This window comes from Vombatus ursinus, unplaced genomic scaffold, assembly GCF_900497805.2.
Source record: "Vombatus ursinus unplaced genomic scaffold, bare-nosed wombat genome assembly UNPS02014814.1, whole genome shotgun sequence".
Classification (NCBI taxonomy): Eukaryota; Metazoa; Chordata; class Mammalia; order Diprotodontia; family Vombatidae; genus Vombatus; species Vombatus ursinus.
In genome coordinates, this window is record NW_020954592.1 from 205,584 (window position 1) to 230,566 (window position 24,983).

The 24,983-nt window shown below is 36.8% G+C and overlaps 1 pseudogene; it reads right to left on the reverse strand.

Moving 5' to 3' along the window:
- LOC114022882 overlaps positions 1-24,493 on the reverse strand; it is a 148,432-nt pseudogene extending 123,939 nt beyond the window's left edge.
- Between the last annotated feature and the right edge of the window lie 490 nt (positions 24,494-24,983).

The following is a 24,983-nucleotide window of genomic DNA, read 5'->3' on the forward strand; positions in this document are numbered from 1 at the left end:
AAACATTCCACGACCTTTATGTAGGTCCTATTCATGTTGTTTTTGACTATGAAAAGGCAAGGAATTTCACTCCAAGAAAGGAAATCTGTGGATTCCATCTAGAACTCCAACAGATCAACCTCTTATAGAATTTTCTAACTGAAAAAAGATTTTCTATTAAAGTCATTTTCTACACTCCAATAGAAAATGAAAAGAAAACAACATCAAGGTTCTCGCATTGAATAAATACAAATAGTGAGGGGAAAAAAAGGAGAAAGTTCAAGTCAATTTTAGGACTAAATTGTGGTTAAACTGTTACTTTCTATTGGTGAACTGGCTTTAACTATGAATTGCCAGTTGGAAGCATTAAAAGTATCAAGATTAGAATAAGAAAACATGTTTATTAAATTAAAGTCAAATAAAACTATATAATAACAAGGCCAGCTATGTGAGGAAAAAATGACTTTATCTCAAAATTAATTTCATCATTCATTTTTATTTGAGAAGCCCATTAATATGGTATATCGAGGATAAATTATGGAGGTAATTTGTAAACATACTTTGTGTTTGCAGAAAAATCACAGTTAGGTAACAGCAAAAATCCAACAAAAAACAAAACAAAACAAAAATTGTCAATCCATATTGAGGTATCCTTGCCAGAAAAGCATTGGAAACCTGTCATGTATTTATAGGCCCTGGTTGCCAACTTGATCTGATTTTTCTCTTGTTGAAACTGCTTCATTAATTTAATGTGCAAGAAATAAATATTTGATGTGCAATTAGTTGAAGATTATTATGGCCATAATGGAACCTTTCCAAATAAACAGCTGCTCAGCACTTTAAATGCATGAAAAGCAAGGCTCAAAATGGAAAATTGAATGTAACTCCAATATGATAGGGGAAAGGGGAGGGGAGGATGAGGAGATTGTTAAAAACACTCAGTTAGTGAGTAAGATATCTGCTCATTTCATAGTTTGGAGCTCATCAAAACAGTATGCCACGCAAAGTTATTATGCTTATTATTAAAATGCCATCTTACTTCTACATTTCAATACTTAGAAAGATTCGATATTTCATCAATTTGGGCTCTCCTACCACTAGTGCTATATTTAACCAGCATAAACTCTCACTGTCTTCCTACATTCCACCACACATCCCTTCTCAACTCATTTTAAGAATTTGCAGTATTCCAGAATTACATGAGATATGCACAAGCATCTATAAACAAATATCATATGCAACATAAATTAAAAAGTAAAATTTAATTAGATAGTATAATGAACATGCAGATATATGATACATGGCATTCACACTGGAAGTAAATGCAACTATCATCAGTGATTGTAACTAGCATAATATTTAACATCCAATCTATAGTATATATGATACAACAAATATTAAACTAAGAATACAAACCTAAATGAGGTACAAATCACATAGTAAAATTACATTTCTGCAGCCAAGCGTATAAATTATGTGCAGAAACATACAACACTACAATAGTACATGCATAACACTGCATACTAATATTCATTAATTATATGCAACACATAATAGTCTATGTTGAGATTACCTGCACTGCAACAATCAACAAAGGATAATTGCTCCAGAGCTAGAAGATACCTCAGAGTCATTTAATCTAAATCCCATTTTATAGATAAGGAAACTGAGGCCCAAAGGAGACTAAATGGCTTACCCAAGATCATACAAGTAGTAAGTATCAGAGGTGGAGTTTGAATCTAGGTCTTTTGACTTCAGAGTCAGTCCTCTTCTCCTTAATGGGTAACTACTTTTCTCATTTAATCCGAAGAATCATATTAAGCTTTTTCACCAGTCTAGGACTTGGCCCTTCTGCTGACACCTTTAGAATGTTTGGATGGATCAGACTGCCCATGAACATCCACATACCTCTCAGGATGCAATTCCAATGTAGAGTATGTGAGTGGCTCAAGGTGTTGATCACTCTTACCAGTTTCTATGGGTGTCTTCAGTTCCCTGAGAATCTCCTCCATTCTTTAAGTATTAGACAAGAAAAAAAGCTAGCTCTCGGTTGTCCTTTTTTTCCACTGTGAACAGAGAACTTGTGGGATCAAGACATACTCAGTTGATTTCCCTGAATTCCTAGCATGTAACAGAACCCAACTTCTTCCTAATGTGAGTTAGCATTTTCTATTGAACATATTAGGCCTAAATTTCACACTCTGTATAGGCATCTGCTGCCACTGGCGGCAAAAAAACAATGTCCTCTCTTGATCCAGGTATCCAAAATCACCATGTAGATCTACTATGGCAGATATAAAACAAAATGTCCTGGAAAGCACTAATTAACTATTGGTACTCAGTATGGAGTCAATTACAGAGCAATATAATCCTTCATTGCAAAGTCTCTACTTCTACTATTATCTCAACAGTAAGATTTTTTTCTAAGTAATAAAACGGAAATCTCTCAAGGTCACTGTCCTTGGATTTATGGCTGTATTACCTCTCATTTCTTCACCCTAATTATATTAAAAGCTCCTTGAAGGCAGACTTTTTTTATGCTTTGAATCCTCCATAATACCCAGCACAATGTTAGGCATATAGTACCTATTCAATAAGTATTTGTTTAATTAATTTATGGATGAATAGATGAATGGATGGATAGATAGATGGTTAGATGGAAAGATTGGTGGACATCATCCTGGTGCCTAAAAAATGGTATAGATATTACATTTTATCTATGGAATACCTGCACCTGCTAGGTGTTCCTAACCAAATGATCTTTCCTCATATGTCATTTGTACTTTTCCTCATATCTCATTGTATTTGATGTCATTCTGTGTGATGATTCTGTATATCTCCTCTACTAGAGAATAAGCCCTGTTAGGGCAAGACCTTGATCTTACTCATTTTTTTATACTAGTCCTCCTTCCTTACCAATGTCTGACACAGTAAAGCACTGAATAAACTATACTGAGTTGAATTAAAGCATTTACAACATAGCACATCTTCAGGGGTACTCTTTCTAAGCTTTAGACTTGCCCAATATGCAGCCTGTGGACAGGAAAAGTCAGTCTCTTGCTGGCATGAATGTACCTGGCACCATTATTTCTGGTTTGCCAAGAAATCCCCAAATGGGATCATGAAGAGTTGGACATGACTGAGTAACAATAAGCCTTAGCTCCTAGGGAATCTATTATTATCCCCATTCCTCCCTAGCCCATGTTAATTATTTGCTATAGAAAGATAGTATTTTCAACTTGTTACCATACCTCTCTCATAGTGTAGGGGGAAAAGGTTGCTGCTAGATGCTGAAATTACCTATTGGCATGGGGCAGCAGGGAATTGAGGTCAGGGTATTTATTCCTGAAGTTCAGTAGCTATCTGGTTTGAGTCAGAGCAAGCTGAGAGGATGTGGGGAATTGGGTCATCAGGTAGTGGGCATCCCTTGTTACAGCTGGAACTAACTGGCATATGGCACATGAGAAAAAAGCTGAATGATAGAAAATGGAACTAGGATATTCTAGCCTGGTAGAGTTTGGGTTATGGATAGTCCAACAAGTTGAAGGTGAGTACTCAGCATTTTAGGTCAAGATCAAAAGGATAGTATCTGGACCTGAAGAGGGGGAAATGTCACTTATGGGTGACATTGGGTCTTATCATTGGGAGTTCAGAACACTGGAAAAATGGAAGGGACTAAAACCAACCACATCAAACAAAAAAAAAATGAGTCATACAGGGATGATATGGCAATAGTCAGTATTAGGATTCCTAAAGTGAGGACAAGTAAGGCAGGAGTAACTTTGGGAATAGAAATAAAGGTATGGATGGAGAAGAACGGTTTACACCCTGCCAATGAGGGATAGGTCTATTCAATCAATGATCATCTATCTAGCTCCTATCATGTGCAAGACATTATGAAAGGTGCTGGGGGTTCAAAGACAAAAGTTCAGTAGTTTCTACTTTCAAAAAGTTTATATTCTATTGCTCTAGACAAACATACATATATAAGGAAATTTTTATGAAATAGATGCAAAGTATTTTTTTTTTAAGAGAAGGCACCAGCAGATGTGGGGATTAAGAAAATATTCACATAGAAGCTAGCCTTAAGGAAAAACAGGAATCTAAGAGGAGAAGATGAAAAGGAAGTGCAGATAATTCAAGTGAAGGGAACTAATCCATTCTAACCTTAACCAAAACATGAATCTCATACATAATATCCCTGACAAGTATCCATTGAGCCTTTGATTGAAAACTTACATTGAGAGTCAACTTGCTATCTCTTGAGGATGACCACTGAATTTTCCATAGGAGATATATCTTGTATTTTTCCAATTCCTCTGCCTTTTTAACCTAAATCTAGCACAGTGGGGGCAAATCCAGTAGCAGTCACATCACTTGACCACCTATCACCCATAAGTTATGCCTCATGATAAGACATGTACCATTATATTAAGTCATCAATGATTAGTGAGCAATTGTTTCCACTAAGCATTAACTTGATGTCATGTTAGCCAAACCATGATACTGCTTGTGTTTTTCTTCTAAATGAATTCATTTGCTTCTTGTGACATCTTTACTTTCATTCCGGAAGGTTTTTATCAGTCAAAGAAGAGTTTAATTTTGGCCATCTCAAAAGAAGCCTGTCACCCCACCTGGTGTTTGTGTATTACTGTGTTATAATTTCATGATAACAGTGGTTGAGCTCTTAAAAATGCTTCTCAAAATTTATGTAGTGATTTATCAGTGCCAGTGCATTCAGAATCAACAAGAACTGCAAATACTTGCCTCAAGAGTTTATAAAATAAATTGGTTTTATTATTGTTGGTCATAAAACTTCTAGCTATTTTTCTAGTTATATTTCAAGTGTATTGCTTTGATGAAAGCATTTTTTCTTACGTAGAACAACAACAAAAATTGCTTTCTCTTTTAGTAAGTTAACAAAACAAAGTACTGAAAACTTGAGATTTTTTTCTTTCAGAATTTGGCTGAGATCACTCACAGTCTTAAAATAACTCATGTTTCTTAAAATCTTGTTTTTCTGATGGGTGAGTCAGATACCAACCGACTTCCTCTTTCGGCCTAAATTGTACTTATATTTCCTTACTGATAGTTCAATAAGCCTATTTATGTATCTAAAGTAAAGTGACTAGTTATTTTTCATCTAGTAAGAGATATGTATTAGTTCACAGATTGTTTGACATGTATGAAAACTTAGAAGTCACATTGTATCTTGCAGTTGATGAAACTGAAATCAAGAGGTCATTTGATTTATCCAAATATCTATTGAGTGAAAGAGCAGAGATATGAACCCAAGTTTCCAGATACATAATTGCATATTCTATCTATTACATAGCCTGCCTTCCATATCACTAAAATTCATCTTTAGGGCATGAAGATATTTTTTAAAATTACCGAGCTAATCATAAAAGCTTATTTAAAAAACCCAAAGTAGGGGCAGCTAGGTGGCACAATGGATAGAGTACCGGCCCTGGATTCAGGAGGACCTGAATTCAAATCCAGCTCAGACACATAACACTTAACTAGCTGTGTGACCCTGGGCAAGTCACTTAACACTCATTGCCAACAAATAAATAAATAAAAAATCCAAAGTATTATGCATATTATATTTTATAAATGTCTCTACTCAGGCATGTGTACGTATGGTCAAAAACATGTTAGGTACTAACTGAGAGCTGTGGGAATAGCATTTTTATGAAATCTAAAGTATTTTAATGACTTGCATTAAAGTATGGTAGCATTTAATTTTTTTGTAAGTCCACTTGTAAACTGTGAGTTATCAATAATTGATGCAGTATAGTGGCCTATTGGAAGGCCCATAAGACTTTGAGTCAGAATATGTTGGTTCAAACTTGGGATCTCCAACTTATTAGTAATGTTCATTTTAATTATCTTTGGCTCCTTACCACCTTGAAAACCCCAGGGAAAATCATTTAAAACTTAGGTTTGACTTATGTCTAGGGTTACCCCAAAAGGTATGAGAAATATACTTAATGTACAAGGTAGAGTAGATATGTTGTTGTTGTTTAGTCATTTCCCAGTCATGTATGACTCTTTGTGACCTCATTTGGGGTTTTCTTGGCAAAAAGTACTTGAGTAATTTGCCATTTCCTTTTCCAGCTCATTTCACAGATGAGAGAACTGAGGCAAACAGAGTTAAGTAACTTGCCCAGACAGCTAGTAAGTATTTGAGGCTGGATTTGAACTCGGGTCTTCCTGACTCCAGGTCCCATACTCTATCCACTGCAGTATACACCTAGCTGCCCCAGAGTAGATAGAAGAAAGTTATTTATTCTGCTATTACAAAATAAATGCTGAAAATATAAAAGACTCAGAAGTGCATATTAACAAAGACTTAATACATGACACAGTAACCTTTAACAAGAGTTTATTATTTATACCATTAAACAATGGAGTACTTAGTGTGACTATTTAAAAGTCATTTGACTTTCACCTTAGCTCTCAAGTGCAAAAACCAAAGAGATTCACTTAAGATCCTTTTCTTCATGACAGCTAGGGCTCATACTGGGAATCACACATAGCTGTGATCACCTTCTACTAGAAGGATATAGTTGCACAAAACTGCTTTCTGCTAATCAGCTCTGGCTAAGGGACCCAGGGGGTCCTAAATTCTCAAATTCATGTGGGTGACTCCAAGATTGAAAATACTTATCTCAGGATCACTGTTTGGTTCACCTATCTTCTCGGAAATAAACACAAACTGAAGAAGAAAGCAGATCCTTGAGATCTTGACTAAGGATCACCAAAGCATACACATGTTCTAATTACCATGTGTAAGCAGCTGCTATATAAGTGCCACATGGATGTAGAGTCCCTGCATCCTTGGCAGAGAGGAAGAGATAGGGTACTAGAAGATAAAGTCAGGGTTGTTCTTCTTGGTTCAACGCCATATTCTCCAACATAAGCAGCCTTTTTCACTGCTGGCGTGTAGTCCAAGGAACAAATAAGAGTATTGTTCTGTCCTTCCAAAATGTATGTCCTTCAGTGCTGAGCCAAATGAATTGCTGGAAATGGTTGGGGAAACTGAGTTTAGCTCCATGCATGAGCTATGGCCTTATTAGACTAACATTAATTCTTCCTTAAAGCAGTTCAGTGTTGAAGGCAATGTTGGAGGTTGGTGCAGTAGAAAGTGCAAGGCTTTTAGAGTCAGTGGACCTGGATGTGAATCCTGGCTCATCTACTTTATATGTATGTTACCTTAAGCAAGTCATATCCTTCCTCTTAGTCTCAGTTTGTTCATCTGAAAAAAAAAAATTAGGGGACCATAGGAATAGTGTTAAAAGAGATCTTAGAAGACATCTATTTCAACCTCCTTGTTTCACAGATGAGGAAACTGAGATCAAAGAGTTAGATACCTTGATTTACAATTACATAGGTAGTAAATGGAATTGTTCAGACTTGAATCCAAGACCTTTGACTCCAGACCTAGCGCTCTTTTCCACTATATCATACTGCCTCTCATATTGAGCGTGCTGTCCACTAAAGTCAGAAGAGAATTAACTTAATGGTATTACCACTCTCCATTTATGTTCCTCAATCAGATAGCCATGGACATTTAAAGCAGCTAGGGTGGATGGTAGGCAGTAAGACAGAATGATATGATGAACCTGATATTCTAACTATGGTTAGTTTTCCAAAGATATTCTTATGGCCAAGGAGAGGGATATATAACATCTCTCCATATTATGTCCAATTGGCCAAGATACTACCCTGGACCCCTCTAGGATATAACAGGAGGCTGCTATCTGTTTTAGCTGAGGAATGAGCCAAGGAAGAACAAATATTTCTATTTGAGTTTCCCCTTGTTTGCATTCCTTAACTGTCTCTGATGGATCTCCAATGACAGGCTGTATGTTTGCTTGAGAATAACTATGTCTAATGTGGTATTTTTCTTGCTTGAAAGATTTCCTGTTATGCCCCAGGCCAGGTCTCAACGTGTTAAGTTCAACAAAAGATCAAGGTAATAAAAAAGATATGTTTATTTTATTTGTCTTAAGGTTATTTTGATATGTTTGTGGGAAAGGAAGTTTAGGTCAGGCAAAGTATTTTTTGAGTTTCATAAAGAGTAAAACATACATAAAGTTTTCATGAGTGGAGCCAGAGGGAGGATGAAGGATGGGAGTACATCCTTACTAATACCCTTTTGAAACTGTATAAACATAAATATGAAGCAGTATAATATCTTCAAGGAAGTTTGGAGGTTAGATTGGACTCCTGCTCCAGAGGCCATAAGTTACTCCTTGGGGTTAAGGTAGTAAATGACTATTAAAATACAAATGTTATCTGGGAAGGGAAATACATTAATCCACTAACTACCATTAAAACCATAGCTTAAATTATTTTACCACCTTAGCTGGTCTGTCCTCTACTAGAGCACAAATGGAATAGAACATAGGACAGCTTCATGGGGTCATAATTGAGAGCTAGAAGGGGCCTAGGAGATTTTAGACCAAGCCCTTCATTTTACAAATGAGGGGGTTATGATGCCTATATTTTACAGTTTACAAAATGAGGCCCAGAGACAAGCTACATGCCCAAGATATCTCACATAGTAAGTGGCAAAGTCATGATTCAAATCCAAGTCTTCTGATTTCAAATTCGATATTGTTTCCAAAGTACCATACCACAAGTTAGCTTCTGATGAAGAAAAAGGACTATGAAATATCAAAAACATGTGGTTCTGTACAGGCATTGTGGTAGTACAGTGGATAGAGCAGTGGGCCTGGAGCCAGAAAGACTCTTTGTGTGTTCAAATAGGTCCTCGGACACTTACTAGCTGTGTGACCCTGGGCAAGCCACTTAACTTTGTTTGCCTCAGTTCCTCATCTGTAAAATGAGCTGAAGAAGGAAATGGCAAACCACTTTAGTATCTTTGCCATGAAAACCCCAAATAGGGTCACAAAGACTCAGACAAGTCTGAAACAGCTGAACAACATCGGCAACAATGGATGGGTTGTTATGGTATGGAGCAGAACAAATGTAATCATTTTGTTGGGAAGGGTCACACAATCACACAGAATGGAGGATAGGGTTATGAAGTATAAACATCATTTTGTCTAATCAAAAAATCAATCAACAAACACTTACATATTGCCTACTACATGTTAAGCAGTATGTTCTGTGCTTTGGAAACAAAAATAAAAATGGAACAGTCCCTGCTCTAAAGGGGCCCAAGACTGACCTTCAGAGTGAATGAAGTTCCCAGAGAGATGAATGAACAGATGGGATAATGATTGGACCAATATTGAGCCCTAAGGAATACTCACAACTAATGTGAGGTGGAGAAAAGAGGAGTCATCCTGGAAGAAACAGGATGAGTAAGTACTTAGAAAATCAAATGTGAATTTGGAAAGGATGTTCCCCAGAAAGCAAGGTCAGAAACATTGAAACAGGAATGATTGGTTGAAATGAAGCAGAGAAGTCAAAGGAGGCTTAGGATGAAGGAGAAGTGCTCTAAAACATCACTGTGAGGAGTTTCTTTTAATTGACTAGAGCAGACATCATTTTCTAAATGTGAGAGAATATATGCACAGGAAGTATACAAAGGATGTGATTATGAAGCAAATGGAGACAGAGTGTAAGCAAAGTTTTCTTTGTTTAAACATATTTTGAGATGCTTTCCTATAAATTCTGATAAGCTTACCCTAAGTACAACCTGTCTTAAGATGTAGCATAAAGTTACATAAGCTAAAGCAATACATGTAGCCCTATTAGGAGTGAATCACTACAGCTGTATAAAGAAGAGGTGAAACTGATTTAGCAGACTCTTACACGAAAAAACAATAAAGATATCAGAAAAGAGTGATCCAGGATTTAAAAATCCCAAATGTCCAGTCAAAGGCTCAGAAGATTGCATGTCACCTGACTTGGTACTTAAATCAGTAAACAGTTTCTCCCGTGCATGCCAACAATGTCTATTTTGCAAGCAAGTCTGTGGATTAAAGATTTGCTGTGAATATATTCACAGGTGTGTGGTTGAATGACTAAATCCTACAGCAATAATTATCATTTTTTTCAGGAAGTTAGTCATAACCAAGAAGCTACACTAAAATCATACTCTAAAAGGAAGAGACTAGGAAGAGGCTATATCTATTTCAACAGGAGTATTTAGCACAGAAATAGTGATACAAATATGATTTGATTTAAATCATATTTAAACAAAGAACCATTTTTGGGGGGTTAAAAAAGTGATGAAGTAAGGGCTTGGTGAGAAAAGGAAACACATTACAAAGATATAAGAACTATGTTTGAAGTTCCCCACTGGCCCATCTCTGAACTGTACATGGTTAATCAAGAGGAAGTAATGGCTCCTCAAGCCTGCATTCTGCAACTGGACAGCTATCTAAACAGGGAAGAGAGGGGATGTATTTAGAAGCAACCAATGTCCAGATACTCAGAGCAGCATCACTAACATCACTTTTTCCCTTTCCCTACTGATGAACTCAGGTTCTGGGGAAAGTAAAAAAAAAAAATCTTCCTCTGGAAAAAAGGATTGGAACCCAGTGTCTAATAAAAAGCTTTCTAACATAATGCATTTCTGGCAATTCATCTATCTCCTTACCTTTTACCTTACACTAACATATTTTGTATGACATTATATGCAAGAAAATTTACTGCATTTCTGCCACTGGCATCATTCTCCTGAATGTATCAAAGATACACGACCATCTGTTTTGGCTCTGGATGTATCTACTCCTTCAGAGACTGTCCCTTTGAAACTAAAATCCACTGAGAATGAGATATGTGCTCCTATAGGGAATTACCTAATAAAATTGTCTTCAGCTATGGATATCTCATCTATAATGTGGCATCAGTGATATTGATCACCTCAAGGGATCTTTCTTATGTGAAAGACCATTCATGCAAATTAGCAAGCCTCCCCTCACTCTTGCTAGCTAACAAATGCATTGTAGCACACGGTGGAGTTGAGGGAGTGTGGCAAAGGGAAAAGAGCACTGGGTTTATAACTAGACAATTGGGATTAAAAACTTGGCTCTGCTACTAGTTGCATAACTGTTAGGTCTTCTCTGAGTCTTGTTGTTTTTGTTGTTGCTGTTGTTGTTGTTATTGTTGTTATTTGGAGGGAGAGTTGAACTAGGTGATTTCAAAGGTCCCTTTCAGGTCTAAATCCTATAATCATAAGAGACTAAGCAAGCACAATGAGGACCCTCTGGGAGGGAGGGATGGCACTCACAATGATTTCTTCAAAATGGTTAGAGCCTGAGCAACTATGCCTTTCATTTGGAGCAATAACATGGGGTGCAGGGTGCTTCCCTTTGGGGTGAAGGGGAGATATTTCCTTCTTGAGCCAATTAATAAAATGTCATCCTTATCCTTAATTGCCCTCCATAACCTATGTCACAGAGTGTGATTCCATTCCCTTTACAAGTACTTAACTACTACTGCCCCTCTTCAGGGGCCTGAAGTTCCCACCCATGGGGGTACAGGCAAGATTCTCTATAGGACAGGCTGCTCCCTTGTCTGGCATAAATAACAACATCTAGGTTCAGACCATCCTTTATGTTGCTTCCCCTCCCACCCAACTAGATCAACTTTTCTTTTTTTTAAATCTTAGAGAAAGAATTCCTACTTAAGGTTTTGGTTGTAAACCCCAGAAAAGAAGAGGCAATGTCAGAAAAGTAGCAGAGTAAGCTGTTGTAGTATGAGATATGTATTCAGTCCAGCCCTTTTAAGATGGTTACGATATCTAGTAAGCAACAAGGGGAAAGAAGGTAATGGATAAGGTAGGAATATTGTTTGTAAGAGGATTTTAAAGCTTTTTTACGAACCAAATAAAATTAGGCTAAACACTTTAAACAATCAAACCTCAATGCTAAGACATTTTTATGGATTTTAATTATTCCTACTTCAGTGCTATTTTTTATTTCCTAAGTCATTTTTAAAAGTCTTCTGGGTTAAAAAAAATAAAAAATAAACACACTTTAAATAGAGTGAAAGCTTTGGGTCTGCCTAAGAAGTAGCATCGGTCCTGCCAACCCTATCTTGCTTAGCAACAATTGCCTCCCCAGTAACAGAGAATGGCATATTTTGGGTTTACATTTTTCAACGCAAGAAGTAAATGAAGAATTCACTTTCCATCACTTCATTAGATTAGCAAGCTAAAGTGTTGGGCTATGTCTGGAGCTGTTGTGTTTACAATGTGTTTTTATTTCCTTTTTATTATTCAAACAAGCTACCAATTTGGGAAGTTTTCTCATTTCTTTCTTTCCTTCCCAGATTGTAAAGATTGTCTTTTCTCCCTTGTTTTCAGAGAAAGGTTTACTGTCTCTGTAAATTGAGAAATATTTTTATCTTCAGTTCCTTTGATTTCTGCAGCAACCTCGAGAACACCCCTCTTAATTTTTTCTTTGTTAGATTCATTATCCAGCAGCTCCTCATCTAACTTCCTGGAGGGCTTTAAGTCCCAGTTTTTATTTCCAATTTGCAATCTTAGTTCTATATTTCATAAGTCTGCTTTCTGCATTCAACTACTGTAAAATGATTTCCTATTGCCTAGTTTGGGGGCATAGATTTGTAGCAATTTAGGTCTCTCGTTCCTTTTTTTTTTATCTGTTCTTCCCAGAAGGCAGTTTGCTGACTTTTAGAGAGTTTGGTCTATTACCTCGAGTGTGATGTGCTTTGCATAGGATTATTTCTATCATTGTTCTGGAAGCTACTGCTGCTCAGGCATGAGTTTCCATGTAGGAGGGGAGTGTGAGGTTTGTCACATTTCCATTTCAGATCTTCTCAGCATACTGGGACAGAAAGGGAGAATGTGCTGCTGTGCCTCAGGTGGTACCAGGAACAATTTTTTCTATGAAGATGAGATTGTCCTAATTATGTTCCACAGCCAGAGTGAGGAAAAGTTCTCATGTGAATATTAATGAATCTGCTGGCACTGGGGTTGTAAGCAGGAATGTTGTACTAATGGGGGCCTAGAAAGAGTTATGGGCCACAAAAAATGCATTGCATAGAGTGTTTGCCCATTTGGATATCTTATATTTTACAAATTATTTCTCATAAAAAGAACCTATGGGGGTGGGGCAGTAGAGTGGAATAAACGATGCATTAACCTTCTATCCATAAACATTATTGGCTGCTTGAGTGACATATTCATCAGCATCATATGTGCCAGAAATAGTACAATAATGAGTTAAAATCACTGTCGGCTGGCTTAATTGATTGATGTCAGCCAGGCAGTGATAGGACAGGCAAAGATTCTAGAGGTTACTAGATATCATTTCTTCTTCCCTTTCCACTTTCATGATTCAGTCTATCTGAGAATGCTAACTGCCCATTGCTAATCCAGTAATTCAGAAACAAAATACTGAATCCTAGCTGTCTTCCTTTCCACAAATGAAGTGAATAAGGAGTGAGTAGAGTAGGGAAACTTCCCCTTCATGCTAAGGTGTGTCCAGAAGGGGCAATTCCTCCCAAATGGTCTAGAGTGGTTTGAGTCTTGGCAGACATTCATGTTAATAACAGCTCAAGTAAGAGAAAGCAAATTACAGAATGAGAAATGTGAACTTCATTTCAGAAAGTATCAAGAATGATTTACCACTTCTGTTCTTAATGTTGAGTTTCTTAGAGAGAAGGAGATGCTTTCATATTATGTTTAAATTCCTCCTCAGATTTAAGAAGAACAAACATGTCAGAAGAATGGAGAATACCCTAATTATCATCACTGGATTATTGATTTAGAGCTGAAAGGGACCTTAAAGGTCATCTAGTACAACCTTCTCCTTTCATAGATGAAGAAAACAAAGTAGTCAAGGGAAGTTAAATGATTTTCCCAAGATTGCATAAGTGCTAAATAACAAAGTCAGGAATTGAACCCAGATTCTCAAACACTCAATCTAGCCCTCTTTCTATTGCATTCCTCTATATTGTCAGAAGGAACATTAGAGTGACTGAGAGCTATCAAAGCAGGGCATATTTTTTTACTCCTTTACACATAGCTTCTGGGAAATCAGTCATTTCCCCTATGCCCTCCTCCCATTTTATGAATAAGGAAACTGGAGCTGGGGAACTAAAGTGACCTCAAGGTCACACTGGTAGTTGTGTCCACAGTAGGATGTGAATTCAGGTCCTCTAACTCCAAATCCAGTTCTTGCCATGATACTACATTGGCTATTCCAAAATTCACTAGTTTGAATGTTCCCTTCAATGATGAAGTTTAAATCCTGTCCCTGACTGCCCATATGACTTGGCTCTTATCCATGACTTTCCATAAGTTTGCCAAAGAGGGTCTACCCAATATGTTGGAGGTTTTGTTTCTTCCACATATTGCAAAGAAACAAGTAGAGAACTCTCTACCTGTCCATAGGTCCTCTTGACTCCAGGGCCAGGTCCAAGGCACCATGTGACCAATCATTCCTCTCTTCCTATCATACATTTCCTTAATGTTCATATTTTACTCTTCTTTTCAAAAAATGCCTTCTCATTGTTACATTTTGGAGCTTGTCCACATTTATCGTGTGTTTCTTCATTGCCCTTTTTATGATATTTATTTTGAATCCTTTGAAGACTGCTATGTTCCATGTCTTACTGACAATTTATAAAACTGGTAGAATGTTGTTATTAAATATATGGGTCTGTGTTTCTTGGAGGAAAAAAAAAAAAGCTTGTGGCTCATTTAGGGAGCTTTGCAATTTCCTGCAAGCAGTTAGCTTTACTTCTTCCTCTATTTAAAGTGCTCCACCCAACTTACCATACATTTGTACTTTCTGTCCCAGATAAACATATAGTTGGAAAGATCTATCTAATGCACATTTAAATGTGAGCTACAGACATTCTCTATCCATTGGTCTTTTCCTGTGTAGATGGTTAGGTCACACTCATCTGAAAGGTTGCAAATCTCTTCTAGGAGATCTGCTCTGTTGTACAACTTTAATGCAACCAGAATAATGACATCCATGAACAGAAGCATTTGGAGGATCTTACCATCACATTCTTCTTCCACTTGAAATCTGCACTGTTTCCTCCATCAAAATGACAAATACCTTAGGTGGGCATACATATGCTTATTTTATACCTTACCTGATGTGTAGAATGAAAAGGTCATCTAGCAGCATTATTTCTGTTGATATCTTTCAAGGAACCTTGAATGATTTCAACATATGGAATGGAAACAGATTTTTGGAAGAACATCTTTAAGGTGACATTTTACTTTATTGAGTCACATATTTTCTCATAATAAACAGCACATTGGTATTTTGTATTCAGTATAGTTTTAGTCAATTGTGAAATGGTAAATATATAGTAAAGAATTATCACTTGCAAAACCATGTTTTTCCCCATTAATGCCATCACTGTAGAGGTCCTCTCTTTATGTATAGATTAATCTCATAAAAATTTTCTATAGATAGAAAAGTAGATAGGTCAGTAGAAGTTGACATTTTCTTGGGCACCTTTCTCACTGTTAATAAGGACAGATTTTTTTTTTAATTTTACAGGGCTTTGTTATGTTTTCCTCTTTCAGATACCTTGTAAATTGATTCATCCTTATCCTTACAATTGAGTTGCCTCTAGCATGAATCTCTTCTTTATATACTTGTATAATTTGGCTGCTTTTCCTGTCTTCCCATTAGTGTTATTTCTACTTCCCTATGAAGACATCTGGGACTGTTTTAGTGACACTGATGTGGTTCCTTAATGAGGAAAACAATTTTGTTTTGTTCTGTTTTTGCTAGGCAATGGGATTAAGTGACTTGCCCAGGGTCACGCAGCTAGTAAGTGATATGTGTCTGAGGCCAGATTTGAACTCAAGTCCTCCTGACTCCAGGGCCAGTGCTCTATCCACTGTGCCTCCTAGCTGCCCCAACAGGAAAACAATTTGTTACAAAAAAATCTTCATAGATATTTGCCATTTTTTGCCTATTTGTTGTCCTTCCATTATCATCCTTAAATGTTCTCATGATGATTTTTCCTAAATGGGTCTCTTGAAAAGCTTCCTCTAAACCCTAGTCTGCTTCTCTATTCCATGAGCCAATACTGCTTATAATCATCAATCATCCTTCTGTGTAGGATGATACAAATGGGTTTATATCCCATAATAGTGGTGCCTTTGCCTTCCATCTCTCTCCATTTGCAAGTAAGTCAAGTGTTTGCTGACTAAGGTGATTTTAAGGCTGCTTCAGTCTCTGTTGTGGAAATTGATTTATATCAGTTAAACTTCTATAGAAAATCATTATGAGTAGTGTTGATGTCCCGTTGTCTATCCATTATACATTTTTCATTATCAAGTACATATTTAAATAGGACAAGATTTGGTTGTTTCAATTGTGTGACCCAACTTTTACTCATTTTTTCTTTTAGCTTTTTACTATTTCTGACAAGTCTGACTGTACACAAAGAACTGATTGATGGATGATTCCTACACCAATAAATCTTTCCCTATATGTCAATTTAAATTATTTTCATTTTTGTAAAGTTATTTTGCATTTTCCTTCCCCAGTGCATATCTTTTTTTTTCTCAAAGAAAGTACTCATGATATAAGGTGAGAGGTTTTTGTGCGTTCTACATGTTTTGGGTCTCTCCTATTTCTTTTTCCTGACTTGTACATTGATATATTTCTCACTACTCATACCTATTCCCACTTTTGCCTTGAAGGCACCAAGTAACAAAGTTTGTATTAATTCAATTTGAGGGATTTTACTGAGTTGTTCATTGAATTTGTCTACCTCTTCATTCTCTGCAACCTATATGGGAACATAAGCTAAAATTATTTTTCTAGTAATTCCTTTGCAAATATTTAACATAAATACTTTAATATGAAATAACTAAAATAACTAAATAAAAATAAATATAATAAATAAATAAAATATGTTTCTTATTACTTTTGTGCATATGTTAAAATCAAAGTCCAACACTAAAACCTCACCATAATATCTCAAGTGATATGCCAATGTAATATAAACTCTAATATGTTCTATCTTACTGGAAACATGTTAGGTATAACACTGGCAAAAGACCAAGTCTGCTTTCTGAGGATACTGTAGCTAAAATTATAGAGAGGTACATTGTTTGTGGAGTAGCCACAAACAAATGGTTTTCAGTTCTATGGATCATCCTTCCACTTTTTGAGTGACAGTGAACATGCTTATTGAATATTGTTGAATTAATATAGATAAAAAAAACAAAAAACCCAGTTTTTTTAATTGTCTTTACATTTCCTTTCTAAGTTTTGGCATATCTGACACTACTGAATAGAACCATTCTATTCTTTTGTATTTATTTACCATTACCCAACTTTTCTTCTGTAAGGAGACTCAAAGACTGGGAGACAAGGTGCTGGCCATATGCCAAAAGCAGAAACTTGAGCCAGGTCAGTGGAGGACAAGAATCTTTCTTCTTTTGCTTAACCTTTATTTTAGATTAAGTACATGAAACCCAAGATAATATCAGGAATTTCTACCCAATGCCAAGTAGTTGTCTAGGACAAAGGACTATAATTCAACCTTAGACACAGGGAGTTCAAAAGGCTGAATAACCTTAGCTTTGGACACTTTGCTTTTGACCTTTATGAATGTTGCTACTCATAATCAGAGCTAAACATAAAGAGCTAACACCTTAACCTTACTGAGGAGAGTCTTTTCAGTCATTGAAACACAAGATGGAAGCCAAGGTGGACAATAGGCATCCTGAGGAAATGAAACCCAAAAGCTCACAGCAGGTAGAAATCCATCAGTCACAAAATCAGGAGAGCATCATCCAAGAGGACCATGCAACACTACCAGTAAGTAACTCCTAGCAGAGATTATACACCAAACCCAGAGAAACGTGATGATCTCACACACCAATATTAATGAACATGTAGCATGAGTTGTACTTTCATTCCCTATGTGTGTAACTCCATATGTCATCCCTACATATGTCTACTCTTCCCAGTGATAGTGAATCTCTGGGAGAATATATTCCAGGTTTAAGCTTAAAATATTCTAATGATATTTTTCTTACTATCCCATTTCATTAGATGCATTTGCTTTGATCTAATTATATGCTTTGAGTAAAAAAGTAAACATATCAGTTGAGACTTGTAAGATATATTTTGCAAACAGAAGCAAACCCAAGAAATATCTTCAAGCTAGGGTAACTTTTTCTAGGGACCCTACCAGTTAGAGTAGGTTGCTCTAGGTAATATACTTTGGGGACTCAATCAGGATCTCCATTTTAGTATCCCTAGTTCTGAAGAAATTCATTGGAAAAAGTAATTTTTTTTCAGGCTGTGATAGAACAGCAGTGTGTGGTGCATATGGTTAAGCAGGCTCAACTAGTTACTTTAAAATAACCATTGTAGTATGGTGTGGTGGTATACTTAAATATTGATAACTATTACATTATTGTATACAGTGTGAGTGGAATTTATGCTAAAATAAGCAATATGGCTGTTGAATCTTTAGGAAACTGATACATAGCAATATGCCTAGAGCTGTAGGGAGGGCTGCTAGTTAAGAGTGTCATATAACTAAAGATGTGCTCATAAGCATTTAATATTTGGCTTTCTAGGAATATATATATATATATACACATACATACATATACACATACACATACATATACATATACATATATATATACATACACACACACACACACATATATATATATATATGAACAACACATTTTTAAGTTCCTAAGTCTAGAGAATCAACAAAACAATAACTCAGGTCCTGATTTCTAGTGTTGGCCAATTTCTGAGGTATAAATTCTCATATTGAAAATTTAACAATTGGCTCTTCCAACACATTCAAGCTAGATCCAATAAACCCCTGCATATAACTTAAGAGATAGAGCACTAAAAGTATCTTAAGTGATGTCATAGATACTCTAGAGACCCATGAAGTACTCAAGAAATAAGACAGACTAAACAATAACCATTTCCTGTAAATTATACATGGATAAGACCATTCTAATATCCCCACTTTTGTACAGTTTTGGGAGCATTGGAAACATCACCAAGCCTGTTACTAAAGATGAGAAAATACTACATGGAGTTAAAACCACTGATCAGAAAGAGAGTACTCAAAGGATGTCACAAGTGATCTGAGGAAAAGAGATACTTGTGGGATCAGAAGCACCTAAAGGTGCTTTTGCACATCCCTAAGCTAAGAAGTTCTCCCCGAGAGAACTCACATCACTCTGGGGAGGAACCATTTGAGTATGAGGTGAGGAAATGGAGTTGACTGACTGAAAGCCTACAGGGAATGTAGGGTAAGTTGGAATCATTTGGTCTCACACTTAGTCTGAAGACAATGGACCCTGTGCTAGAATGCTTAAAAACTGAAAATATAGTTTGTCAAGCCTATGTTCAGTTCTTTAATATTTACCAGCATGAAGAGGAGGTATCTGATTTTAGGAGTCATATGAACAGACTGCTTCAAAGAATGGTGGTCAAAGGAATAGTGCAAGTGGAAGATCTGGCTTTTGTGCAACTGTTAACACTTAAACGTTCATTTGCTGGACCATACAGAACTATAAATGTACCTGACTGATGTTGCAAGGGCAAAATAACAGATTGGATATGACCAGCTCTTGGAGAGAGTGGGAGACACTGAGCACCTTGGCGAGTGAAGATATGTAATAACAAAAACGGAATTAGACTGGCTCTAGGATAATAACAGTTATTGTTATTTTTCATAACTATATTTAACTTAAATAACTAATGATTATATAAAATTATTATTAATTTGATTGTTTAATATTAATTTTTGTTGGTAGTATTATGTGTTATGTATATGCTAATATTCAATGTCACTATTGCTATATGATCATGTTCTATGTTCTTACATGCTACATGTGTAACATGAGCAGTTGTTATTGTTGTTGTTTATACTTCGTTCTGGAAGAGGACCATCATATCAGGAAGATGATGCCATGACTTGCAAGTTAATTGGATTTAAGTGAGGGAGAGCTGTGCAAAGTCACCAGCCTCACTTTCTCCTCCAGAGCCATCTGGGCCCAGTAGCAAGATTTAGATCCTTCGGTCAAACTGAATATGAGCAGTATATTGCATGAGACTTATAATTTTGGGTATCATACATACTTAGATTTTGTGCAATGCATTACATTTACTTCCTATACTATGATTAGCCCTATGCAATTCTAATATGAATATCATGAATTGGGTGACTGAATATGTCTTGTTCTATAGTTGCCAATAACTATGTAATATGATAATTTCTATAATTAGGTAATATGCTGTTTTCTAGATGATGCATTGTATGTTGCATCTGATATAGTTTGCAGGGATTTACAATCCTCCACGTTAGAGAAAATGTAGGGAAACTCAAAACCTGGAAGATTTCTTTCTGGCCATTTAAAAATGACAAAAGGGGCAGCTAGGTGGCATAGCTCAAGCCTTGGAGTCAGGAGGACCTGAGTTCAAATCTGACCTCAGACACTTGACACTTACTAGCTGTGTGACCCTGGGCAAGTCACTTAACCCCAATTGCCTCAAAAAAAAAAATTCACAAGTGGGCTGTTGCATATGTATGCACTAGACACATGCTTCCTGTGTATGTCTATTCTAACCACTTATGATGAGTATATTCATGAGATAGTGTGCCAGAAGTTAAATGGGACAAAGTGTTTCTTTGCTACTTTTCTTACTACTGTATTTAGTTAAATGCCTTAGCTTTAAAGCAAATTAGTGTCTGACTAGTAGCTGACTAGGAAAAATAATAAACACATTGTTGTGAGTTAAATGGACCCACAGAATACCTTGAACCTAGGGAACCTGTCTGCGCATGAGGATGCCCCAAGTACTACAGTTCTTGCTTCTGTACCTGCCTTTAAGAATGCATGTTCATATGTGAGTTCCCTATTCATTCATTTTGTTCTCTTAAGAAAGTTAACTAATTTTTCCTCCTCAAAGAAAGTGTTTCTCTTTATTTTTGGAATTCTTTTTTTTTTTTGCTTTAAATAGTATTTTATTTTTTCCCAAAATTACATATCAAGAAAAATTTTAGCATTCATTTTTACAAGATTTTGAGTTTCAAATTTTTCTTCCCCACATCCCCCCTTCTGAAAATGGTAGGCAGTTAGATATAGTTTATACATATGTTATCATGCAAAACACATTTCCATATTCATTACAGTTGTGGAAGAAGAAACAGAATAAAGGGGAAAAAAAACATGAGAAAGAACAAAGTAAAAAAAAATACTTTGATCTGCATTCAGAGTCCATCAGTTCTCTATCTGGATATGCATAGCATTTTCCTTCATGAGTCCTTTGTACTTGTCCAGAATCATTGTGTTGCTGAGAAAAACTGAGTCATTCATAGTTGATCATCACATGATTTCACTGATACTGTGTATGGTGTTTTCCTGGTTCTGCTCATTTCACTTTGCATCCATTTGTACAAATCGTTCAAGGTTTTCTGGATATGTGTCTGTTCATCATTTCTTATTGCACAATAGTATTCCATTACATTTATATACATAGCTTTTTCAGTCATTCCCTAATTTATGCATATATTTCAATTTCCAATATTTTGCCCCCACAAATAGAGCTCCTGTAAATACTTTTACACGGATAGGTGCTTTTCCCTTTTTCGTGATATCCTTGGGATATAGACCTAGTAGTGGTATAGCTGGATCAATGGGTACACACAATCCGGTTGCACTTTGGGCATAGTTCCAAATTGCTTTCTAGAATGGTTGGGTCAATCCCCCAACAGCACATTATTGTCTCAATTTTCCCACATCCTCCCCATCATTTATCATTTTCCTTTTTGGTCATATTAGCCAATTTGATTGATGTGAGTTGGTATTTCAGAGTTATTTTAATTTGCATTTCTCTATCAGAAGTGATTTAGAGCATTTCTTCATATACCTCTAGATACATCTGATTTCTTCATCTGTAAACTGCCTGTTCATATCCTTTGACCATTTGTCAGTTGGGGAATGACTTGTATTCTCATAAATTTGACTCAGTTCTCTATATATTTGAGAAATGAGGCCTTTATCAGAGACATTTGCTGTGAAGATTATTTCTCAGCTTTCTGCTTTCCTTCTTAATCTTGGTTTCATTGGTTTAGTTTATACAAAAGTTTTTCAATTTAATATGATTAAAATTATCTATTCTATATTTTGTAATGCTCTCTTCCTCTTGTTTGGTCGTGAATTCTTGCCCTCCCCATGGATCAGCCAGGTATTACTTGCTCTTCTAATCTGATTGCTTCATTGTCTATGGTACCTTTTAGCAAGATGTAGTTTCCTTCCTTATCTCTTTTAATTAGGTCTGCTTTTGCTTTTACTTTGTCTAAGATCAGGATTACTACTCTTGATTTTTTTTTTTTACTTCAGCTGAAGCATAATAGATTCTGCTCCAGCCCCTTACCTTTACTCTGCATGTGTCTCTCTGCTTCAAGTGTGTTTCTTATAAGCAACATATTGCAGATTCTGGATTTTTGATCCATCTGCTGTCGATTTCCATTTTATGGGAAAGTTCATCCATCCCATTCACATTCACAGTTATGATTACTACCTGTATATTTCCCTCCAGTCTATTTTTCCTCCTGTTTGTCCTCTATCCTTTCACCCTTTCCCACCTCACCAGTGTTTTGCTTCTGTCTATTACCTCCCTTGATCTGCCCTCCCTTCTGTCAGTCCCTCCCCCCACCCTTTACTTAGTATTCTCCACTCTTACTTCCCTGTCGGGTAAGACAGATTTCTATGTTCAACTTGTATATATTATTCCCTTTCTGAGCTAATACTGATGAGAGTAAGGTTCAAGCAATGCTCATCACTCCCCCGATCTTCCCCTCCTCTGTAATAGGTCTCTCTTGCCTCTTCATGTGAGACAATTTACCCCATTCTACTTCTCCCTTTCTTCTGCACCCACTGTATTCTTCTTTCCAACCCTTAATTTTTTTATGTCATTCTCTCATATTCCCATATCCCATTCCCATATACTCATATCCTCTGTCTATGCATATTTCTTCTATTTGTTGCTGTCAGTGATACAATTTTTAAGAGTTACAAGTATCATTTTCCCGTATAGCAATGTAAACAGTTTTGCTCTATTGAATCTCTTGTGTTTTCTTTTCCCTTTCTACCTGTTTATGCTTCTCTTGGGTACTGATATTGGTGGTCAAATTTTTGGTTTAGTTCTGGTGTTCTCCTTATGGAAACTTGAAATCTTTCTATTTCATTGAAAGACTACTTTTCCCTTGATATATTATGCTTAATTTTTCCAGGTAAGTGACTCTTAGCTGTAGTCCTAGCTCTTTTGTCTTTTGGAATATCATGTTCCATGACCTCTGATTCTTTAATGTAGCAGTTTTCAGGTCCTGTGTGATTCTGATTGTGACTCCCTGATATATGAATTGTTTCTCTCTGGCCACTTGTAGCATTCTCCCCTGACCTGATAGTTCAGAAATTTGGCTGTAATGTCCCTTGGAGCTTTTATTTTGGGACTTCTTTCCTGAGGTGGTTGGTGGATTCTTTCAATGCCTATTCTGCCCTCTGCTTCCGGGACATCAGGGTAGTTTTTCTTGATAATTTCTTGAAAGATGTTGTCCAGGTCCTCCTTTTGATTATGGCTTTCAAGTATTGTCTCTCCTGGATCTATTTTCCAGGTCAGTTGTTTTTCTCATGAAGTATTTTACATTTTCTTCCATTTTTAAAATTCTTTTGAATTTTTTTTTGATTGATTCATGATGTCTCATAGAGTCTTTATATTCCACTTGTACAATTCTAACTTTTAAGGTGTTGTTTTCCTCAATTAGTTTTTGTACTCTCTTTTCCACTTGGCCAATTGTACTCTTTAAGGAGTTGTTTTCTTCAGTTGATTTTTGTAACTCCTTTTCCATTTGGCAAATTCTACTTTTTAATCAGTTTTTCCAAGCTGTTGACTCTTTTTTATTTTCATAATTCTCTTGCATCACTCCATTTCTTTTCCCAATTTTCTTCTACCTCTTATATGATTTTTAAGCTCCTTTTTGAGCTCATCCTTGAGTTCTTTCTCAGCTTGAGACCACTTCCTGTTTTTCTTTGGGGTTTTGCCCATAGGTGTTTGGACACTGTTGTCTTCTTCTGACTTTGTGTTTTGGTTTTCCCTGTCATCATAACTTTCAATGGTCAGATTCTTTTTTTGTTGTTTTTTGCTCATCTTTTCTTTTTTGTCTTTTTCCTCTTTTTTACATTTGATCTCTGCTCCCAGGGTGGAAGGGGTTCTGTCTCAGGTTTCTTGTGTCAGTGGCTGCAGGCCCTGGTTGTTTCCTTGGTGCTGTGCTGATCTTGCCCTGAGGCCTATAGGGGACCCTCATGTCTGGTGCTTGAGGGGGTGTGGTGGGAGGTGGCTGGCACTGCTGGGGGCCATAGAGGTCTGGCAGCTCACCTGGTGCTGGGCTGGGGTCCTAGTGTTAGTTTCTGGCATGTGCTGAGGCCTGGTGGGGTTTTTCTGTGCTTCTCCAGGGCCACACTGAAGCACATGGAGGTCTGGCTCCTGGAGGATACCTGTTTGCCCAGGGCTGTGCTGAAGCACATAGAGATTCAGTCACTGGAGGATGCCTGATCATTTGGGGCTACACTGAAGTACATGGTGGTTCTCGGGGCTGGAATCTACTGGTTCCCCTGGCTATTCTAAGGCATGTAAGGGGGTCCTGGTGTTGGTGTTTGCCTGATCCACCACCCTGGAACTCAGGATATCCTGTTGGTTTGCTGAGGTAGGGCTTGCTGCTGGCTTACTGGGACACTTTCTGTCCTGGAATGCACTCCCCTTAAGCCCAAGTGAGATGGAACTTTCTTGCCACTCTTCCAAGTTTCCTGTGCTAAAAGACTGCTCCACCTCATCTTTCTGCTGACTCTACTGTTCTTATTTTATGGTGTGCTATTTTATGACTGTTTGGTGGTAAATATGGGAGAGCTACAGTGAATTATTGCTTACTTGGTCATCTTCTGGAGTTGACTCTTTAAAAAAAAATTCCATCCCTCCATGTCTGCTTTCCCAGAAGGTTAGTCCATGAGATCCTAAACC